Here is a 9111-nt window from a genome sequence, read left to right as displayed (position 1 = left end):
TATATTAAGAGATTCTTGAAAATATGATAACACCATCAGAATTGCATATAATTCTGATTTTTGAACTGAATTATTAGGACTCTTAACCATCTTACTTATATTTTCTGGGTTATAACCTGCCTTTTTTAAAAATTTATTGTCACCAGTACAAAATGTCAGAGCTTCAAAAATTAGAGTTCTTTTTAGTATACAGTTCTTTTTTAAAACTAAAGTTGCTTGCTTTTTGGGTATCTGTTGTTCATTTTTCCCAAAAATTCTCTGAAAGCTCTTTGCCAGTGTTCATTGGCTGCCCATAATGAGGCAATCTCAGCATTAGTAGTAGGTACTACAATTTCAGCTGGATCTATTCCAGCTAATTGACAAAGTCCCATTCTTCCTTTTAGGATCAATTCAGAAGATTTTTCTAAATAGATTGTTAACTTTTTACTTTGTTTGTGTGCCAAAAATATCCATTCTAAGAAATAATCTGTGAGAGATTGAATAGAAGTCAAGATAACTAAAATACAAGCTGTCTTTGGAGTAAGATGGTCCATATATGCATCTTGTAATTTCCTCTCTACCACAGCAATTCTTTTTCAGCTTGATCTCTGAGACTATTTAAGTCCATATCACCTTGTTTAAAATAAATCACTTAGTTCCTGAGTAGCTAAACCAATTGTAAGTTGTAGCCAGTTAATATCTCCTACAAAAATTTGAAAATCATTAAGAGGACTTAATTGGTTTCTCCTGATTTGTACTTTTTGTGGTCTAATTTTCTGTAGACCTATTATGTATCCTAGATAATTAATAGAATTTCCTCTTTGTATTTTTTTGGGGGGCAATCTATAATGCTCAAAAAGGCTCACCATAAATAAGATGGATGCACAATTGATTTCAGAGCTGGAGGATTTCGGGAAAAGCCCTGGTACCTCCTCTGGCCATTGGTTCATGTGTGTAGAACCCTTCAGGACTGGTTTGGACTTGTTTTCCACAGACGGTCTGATATGCAGCACTCTTCTGTTCGTCCTCATCTTCCCTTTTTGATACGTCCACTTTCTTCCAGCCCTTTTTTGCTGTTGGCCTCCTTATTGTTTTGACTACTGAGCTAGTCCTAAACTTGGACCAGTCTGCCTCTGCTCCTCAAATCCCTTTGCCACTTGTTCCCTCTCATTTCCAGTACTTCAAGGACGCAGCTGCCTCCTTGGAGGCTCACACCAAGCCCTGGGGATTCAATACTTTTGGCTCTTTAAAATGACCCTCCTTCTAAGACAGCTGGCCACCATAAGGATCCTTCAACTTAGGACTCATCCTTTGGTTCCGGATGTAATCTTCAGTCAGCCTAGGCACCCTGTTCATGCTCCCTACATTGTTATTTGATATTACTTACTTATTGACTCCCCCACCCCCTACTTTGTTAAAACCTTCTCTTCCATCCACAGAAAATGGAACTGCCATCCTGGCTGTTCAACTGCAGGGCCCCAAGAACAACAGAAACTTCCCTATTACCCCAGCAGTCCTACCTCTCGCCAACTCTGACTTAGGGGACTTTCCCCTTCCTTATAACCCTGAACCAGAAGGCAAGTTGAACCTGAGGCCTCAGAATGCTCCTCTAATCCCCCATCTATACCCCACCTACACCACCTTTCCCTGCCAAACCAATGTCCCCCCATTGTCCGTCACCATTGTCGACCGCCAATGTCCATCACCATTCCCATTCTTTTCTGGCTCACCCTCCTCCAAACCTAGCCCTCTCCATACTTGGAGTGGAAAAAATCATAAATTGCTGTCTCTATTGTCATTCTGTTCCAAGCAGTCAGCCCACCTGATGAACACGGGAGCCTTCTCCTTGCCTAGTTTCCCGTCACCACTAGTGACTTGTATAACTGGAAATTATAGAGTTTTTCATTTACCTAAAAGCCTCAGGTTCTTATTGGCCTCCTTGACACTATTCTGTTTACCCATCAATCTACATAGCTTAATTGTCAACAGCTTTTTCAGGTCCTCTTCACCATGGAAGAGAGGGAGAGAATGGTGAAAACTGGTGTCTGGACATGCTGGTCAATCCATTGATGATGCGGCTGTCATCAATGAATCTTTTCCATCATCCCGATCCATTGGAAGATGAGACTTTTCTACAGCAGAAGATAGGGAGAGGCTAAAGGTCTACCACCAGATTCTTATGGGGACATGGGTCTCCATGTAGTTTCTAGGAAGCCAAACAATTTGTCCAAACTAAGTCCAGCAGTACTGGAGAAAAATGAGTCCCTGGGCACATTTGTTGATGGATTGGTGGATGACTATTTTACCTATATCTCCCAGGACCCAGAGGCCCCTGAGCCTTGAATGGCTGTCAATGTAGCCTTTGGTAATCTGCTGCAGCCAGCATCAAATAGAAATTCCAGAGCCTTGATGGATTTGAAGGTAAGAGCCTGTCTGAATTGTTTGCAATGGCCACAAAGGTATACAATAATGAGGAGACTCCTGAGGATCATCAGACATGGGATTGGCAAGGGTCTTACTGTCTGATAAATCAAAAGGATCTCCAGATTCTAAGGAGCAATGATTGAGCCATTTTTCCAAGGGAACATAAAACAAAGGTCCCACTGAGTGCCCTCACCTCAAGAAAGAACAGTGGCCTACAGGAAAGCCCTAGGACATTGGAAAACTGAATGTCCACAGAGGAAAAAGAAAGAAGAGTCTCCTAAGAAATGCCAGAAGTTTCTTGAATTGGCTGGGCTGGATGACTGAGGGAAATAGAGCTCAAAACCTCTCCTCAAGCCTAGGGTAACCACACAAGTGGACATAAATCCCATGAACTTTCTAGTATATACTTGGGCAAATCACTCAGTCCTAAAGGCCCTCATGGGAATCTTGTCAGGGACAGGGACATGGGTCCAAGGGGCCACAGGAACAGCTCTATACCTATGAACCACCAAAGTAACAGTGGACCTTGGCACTGAGAAGGTATTTAATTCCTTTATGGTAATTCTTGACTGACTGTACTCTCTTCTGGGGAGGGACTTGTTAACAAAAATGAAGGGCCAAATTCACTTTACTAGGAAGCGGGTGATGATTGTAAGGCCCTCTCTCTCAGCCAGCCTGGGAACGTGACCCAGGAAAGCTCGGGAAAATGACCCAAAAAGAATTGAAGGCCAGATCAGCTTCAGTTTCTAAGATCAGAGTGGCCAACCAAGATAAACAATTTCAACTAAGGTAAACAATTACCATCCGAAAATTCTCTGGAAACTCCCCAACACCCCTCCCTGCAATAGCCAGTAACATTTAGACAAGCACCCTTAGTGACCACCAGAGCCAATTCTAACATAGGGCAAGTAGCCCCTCCTAACCTTTGGGGTTTTAGTCTTTAAAAAGTCTGTAACAGTGACTTGGGGGGTGCCTCCTCCCTCCTGAGTGAGTGAGTGAGGCCCCCTGACATGCATCAGCAATAAACCTTGTGCCTTTGCATCAACACTGTGGTTCTTGAGTGGCCTCTCGTGACGACCGCCCCACCCGAGTGGACTCTAGGGTCCAACATGATCTCCCCATATACAGAAGTCTTTGCCTTGACCATAGATCTGGAGGAATAACACAGACTTTACCCTGCCACCCTGGCTCAACAGGAACCCTCCCCCCAATAAACAGAGCCCAAAGGCCATCCCATTGATCTGGGCAGAAACTAACCTTCCCGGGCTAGCTTCTCAACAGTCACCTGTCATGGTCACCCTCAAGGGCTCTGTCCTGCCTGTTTAGATTAGACAGTACCTGATAACCCCAGAAGCCCCGAAAGGAATTGCTCAACATATCAACCCCTTGAGGGAACATGGGATTTTAGTTTCATGCCAATCCCCTGGGAACACTCCCTTACTACCTGTAAAAAAGCCAGGAACTAATGACTATCATACAGTACAGGACCCTAGGGAAGTCAACAAGCAGATTGAGAGCATAGACCCAACCGCCCCCAACCCTTACACTCTCCTGAGCTCCCTAGACCCAGCCTTACATGTCTACACTGTCCTGGAATTCAGGGATGCTTTCTCCAGCCTGGCTCTGGAAGTTTAAAACCAACCCATCTTTGTCTTCAAATGGCAATATCCAAGTCAAGCAATTCAGTGGGCTGTTCGCACGGACCATTTTGCCTCAGGAATTCCAGAACTTCCCCACCACCTTTGATGAGGCAGTTCACAGGACCTGAGGCTGCCACGTCTCACACTCTGAGGTGAGCCTTCTCCAATATATAGATGATGTTTTGACCGCTTCTAGGGGTCCTGACTCTTGTTTCCAGGCTACCAGGGACTTGTTCCATACTCTAGGCCACCTTGGATATAAGGTCTCATCCAAAATATCCCATATTTGTGTATCAGAAGCCTCTTACCTGGGATATATCCTCAAAGAAACTAAGATATGGCTATCTCCAGCCTGGAAACGAGCCACCCTGGGTGTACCCACCCTCAAGACCAGAAGACACCTTATGGAGTTCCTTGGATCTGCAGGTGTTTGTAGGCTTTGGATACCCGAGTTTGCAGAGATGGCAAAGCCTCGCTAAGAGGCAACCTAGGACACTGAAGGAACCTTCACCTGGACTGAGGCCCAAACTAAAGCCTTACAATCTATCAGAGAAGCCCTCCTGAAAGCTCCAGCACTGGTAATGCCAAATATCAACAAGCCCTTCAGGTTTTTTGTGGGTGAGAGGGTGATATGGCCAAGGGAGTTCTCACTCAACAATTGGGACCATGGAACTACCCAGGGGCCTACTTGTCTAAATGGCTGAACCAAGTTGCCTCCAGATGGCCTAATTGCCTCAGCATCATTGCAACCAGTGCCCTTATGCTCAAAGATTCTGACAAATTAATGCTGGGACAATACCTGACAATCACCACTTCCCATTCAGTAGAAGGGATACTCAGAAGTCTCCCTGACCAATGGATTACCAATGTTAGCCTGGCCCATAATCAGGCCTTGTTTCTTAATCAACCTCACATTAGTGCCACCCTATTGACAAGTATTTACGGGTCACAATATGGGACTTTTGCTTCAATATACTCTGACCCTGGGAACAGCAGACACACACTGTGTAAATAAATATAATTTTAAAAAAATTAAAGTATCAAGATGGTTGGTGGCATATGACTTTAATCCAGGCACCTTGGAAACAGAGCCAGGCATCTTTCTGTGACTTGGGACCAGCCTGGTCTACACAGGCAACCCTAAGACAACCAGGGCTACACAGAAAAATCACATCCTGAAAAACCAAAAAGGAAAAAGAAAGAAAGAAAAAAAGAAAGAAAAGAAGAGAGTAGTGGGCTGTGGAGAAGGCTCAGTGATCAAGAGTGTTTCCTGCTCTTGCAGAAGACTCAAGTTCAAGGCTTAGTTAGCACAATTGGTGTCTCACACTCACCTGTAACTTCACTTTTAGGTGATGTGATGCACACACGTGTGCACAGGCCCACCTTCCCAACCCCAACACACATAGGAAATAATTAATAAAAGGTTTAAAATTTAAATTTTTCTAAAAAGGCAAGTTTGAAAACCATTGAAGAAGACACCCAGCATTGACCTCTGACCTCCACAGTCACGCTCACACATGTACACAGACACAGAGAAACATGTTCACACACACACACACACACACACACACACACACACACACGTGCACACACAGAAACACAAAAAGAAAATAAATTTCATGAAGTTTCTTTTTTCTTTTTTTTTAAATTTAAATCAGTTTTATTTAAGAATTTCCAACGATGACAACTCTTGTAAAAAGCATGCAAGCACAAGACACAGAACTGCAGCAAACAGCATTTTTTATGAGTAGCTACCAGACACGAGAACCTTCCACCCTCCTCTGAGACACCTGAGCTGACCGGAGAGCTCTGCTCCCACGTTCTCCTGCAAAGCACTCCACAAGCTCAGTCCGTTTTCGCAGCCCATCAGCTCACGTTCCCACACCTCCAGATCAGTGACAGAGGAGAACGCACACCATCCAGCCTTCACAGCCGTGGACAGAGGGGGAGGGATGTACAAGTATTTCACTTAACACACTCAACTAAAGTGAGGTTTCTAAGAACAAAGCTCAAGTCTTCCAGCGGATGTGGATGCCCTTTGATGCAAAAATATTCGTACGTATTTGCTATCGCCGCTCTCTGTACACTCTCTCACCAAAGCCACAGGATTGAGCGACACGTCTCACGTTAAAAAAAAAATCCATTTTGCACCACCAAGTCTCTGCGCGCGCTCTCTCCTTTTCTCGCTCATACTAGCGTTTCGTGCCTCGGCACCACCGCCAACCCCACACAAGGTCTCAAAAGTTCAAATAACCTTGTGGTTCCATTGCATTCCTTGCGTTCAAAGCGTTGATACGACTCCATGAAATAAAGAGTAGCGGATAAAAATGGAACACCCACTGCCGAAGACGCAGCCTCTGCAGCGTGGCGACGAACTCTTGCATGGGAAAGCGTAAGACGGAAGTATCCTATGGCAGCGTATTCACAGCACTGCTTTCCGTGAAGTGCTTCTTCCACAGACATTTGAAATCAGATACACTGCAGAGATTAAATGAAGGCTTCACGTTGTACTCTCAAATATTAACAACGACAAGTGCTAAAAACAAAACCAAAAGAACCGAAACACCGTGACATCATGATCTCCCAAATGGAGATATTCCTAAGGGGAAAAAAATTCATAGGGTGGGATTCAAATTAGAATAAGGAGAAAAGGATGTAGTTCTAACCAATGGTTCCTACTCTGAACATGCAAAGAATCCTTTTAACATGTCCAATGATAGATTGCAGAGAAACCTTTTTAGATCAATTGTAGGATTGGTTTACCAATCAGACAAACAGTAGTTCACTTTCACCCACTCAGTATGTTAACCCTTTATCTAACAAAACGCATAAAATTCATTTAGCTTTTCCTCTTTCTAAAGAAAAATGTCAAAAACACTGCTGAGTACACTCCACCCTGAACAAACCAATCTGAAAATGTAGTGCATATTTATTTTACAATACACTTACCATCATGAGTTTAGAAAAATTTGAACCCACCATACTATATCTACCTGCCAACCAACCCACTCCCGCTGCCTACACTCCCCGGCCAGAGGATTTTTTTTAGACTCCATGCTTGAGCCAAAGCCTCCATTAAAACCACTGCCTGATCCTGCATTTGATGCTCACCCCCATCCAAAAGGGGCCCAGTGTAGGGATTGTTTCCAGAACCAAACGCTTGGTTTGGCTCCCTCTGCATGCTGACCCGGCTTTGGTTATTACCAGAGAGGCCTGACTGGTTCTGCTGGCTGGCTAGCATGCCCGCCACACCCCAGCTGCTCTGCAAAGCTGCCTGGGCTGCAGCCATCATCGCTGGATTAATACTAAAAGCTCCAAAGTTCATCCCTCTACCCATATTAACACCCTGGTTATTTCCCAAGCCAGCTCCACCTTCTCTACTGTTACCAACCCCCCACCCTGATTCCCAAAGCCACCTGGATTACCACCAAATCTTCCGCTTTTTTTTTCTATTGCTAGTATGCTTGGGTTTAACACTGGATATATGCACGCTGATTCCTTTAATGATCAAATCCTCTCCACAAAGAGACTGGGCAACCTTATCATCTGCGAAGGTAATAAAGGCAAAAGCTCTGAATGGCTTGGGAATAAAGACGTCTACCACTTCTCCATACTGACAAAAGAACGGTTGAAGCTCCTCAGCAGTCACGTCCTCTGCAGAGCGTCCAACAAACACCTTTCTGCTTCTCAGAGGTTCATCTGGGCTTTGCTTAGAATTCGGAAGTTTACAGTCACACCATCGCCCGTCTATCATATGATGTTGTGACATTACTTTCACTTGGGTATCATATTCTGTAAATTGAACAAAGCCAAACCCTTTCAAGTGACCAGTTTTAAGAACTTTCTTGACCTGAACCATAAGAACCTCCCCACAAGTACTGAAATAGTCTTTAAGATCCCGCTCTGTTATTTTCCAGGGGAGACCCGGCACTATCAGATCAGATGTCTTTTGGACCACTCTTTTCACTTTCACTGCTGAGGAGGCATCCATCTCATTCATTTTCCTTTTGTTATCTTTGGGATCGTTGACATCATATACCAGGTTGTCCCAACCAGCATCTGGGGAATGCAATATTCCATCTATCAGCTGGATGCCTCGCATACACTGACACACTGGGTTCCAGTAGTGCAGGCTGCATGCCCCTGGAAATTGGGCTGTGACTGTGGACAGTAATACTGTTTCATCATCTTCCAGTGGTATTTCAATGGGTTTACTAGTTTCATCTTCTGTTACCCAAATATATTCAGACATCTTTGCCTAAATTTCCACTAGGCCTCTGCTAGGAAGCACAAGGAAGAAAAAGAGACTGCGAGGAATCTGAAAATCTGATGAGGTTTCTTACTGGGACATTTTAAAGATAAAATTCTTTTCATTAACGTCAGAGGATCTCCTAATATTACAGTCAGTTTTTTTCTCAATATAGCCAGAGCCTGGAAACAACCTAAATGTCCCTCAGTTGAAGAATGGATAAAGAAATTGTGATACGTTTACACTATAGAATACTACTCAGCTATTAAAAACAAGGAAATCCTGAGATTTATGGATGGAACTAGAAATGATCATCCTGAGTGACTTAATCCAGACCCAGGAAGACTAACATGGTATATACTCACCTATAATTGGACACTAGCCCAAAAGGAATGTCCTATGAAAGTCTTCACTTACCAGGAAATTGGGATAGATGCGGGGACTTCCTATTGGGACTCTAGGCGAGGGAAATATGAGAGAATGGGGAAATAGAAGGATCCAGAGGGTCCTAGACACCCACAAGAAAAACACCATGATGGGCGGATCTGAACTCAGGGTGTCTGCTTAACCTACGGCACCAACCAAGGACATGCAGGAAACAGTAAACCCCTATTCAGATCTAGCCAATGGACAGGACATTCTCCACAGTTGCGTGGAAGCAGGGACTGACTCTGACATGAACTCTGGTGCCCCATATTTAACCACTTCCCCTTGGTGGGGAGGCCTGGTGGCACTCAGAGAAAGGACAAGCAGGCTACCAGGATGAGACCTGATAGGCTGTGACCATATGGTGGGGAAAGAGGTCCCCTTCTATCACAG

At 44.2% G+C, this 9111-nt stretch overlaps 1 pseudogene across 1 annotated transcript; it reads right to left on the bottom strand.

Annotated features, from left to right (window-relative positions):
* Window positions 1-7240: 7240 nt before the first annotated feature.
* On the bottom strand, window positions 7241-8295 carry LOC311600781 (TAR DNA-binding protein 43-like; annotated as a pseudogene). Its single transcript has one exon. The product of its transcript is annotated as a TAR DNA-binding protein 43-like (transcript).
* Window positions 8296-9111: the final 816 nt, after the last annotated feature.

Source organism: Acomys minous (genome assembly GCF_964271855.1).
Source record: "Acomys minous genome assembly, chromosome: 6".
Taxonomy (NCBI): Eukaryota; Metazoa; Chordata; class Mammalia; order Rodentia; family Muridae; genus Acomys; species Acomys minous.
This window is presented reverse-complemented; position numbering and strand designations above follow the sequence as displayed.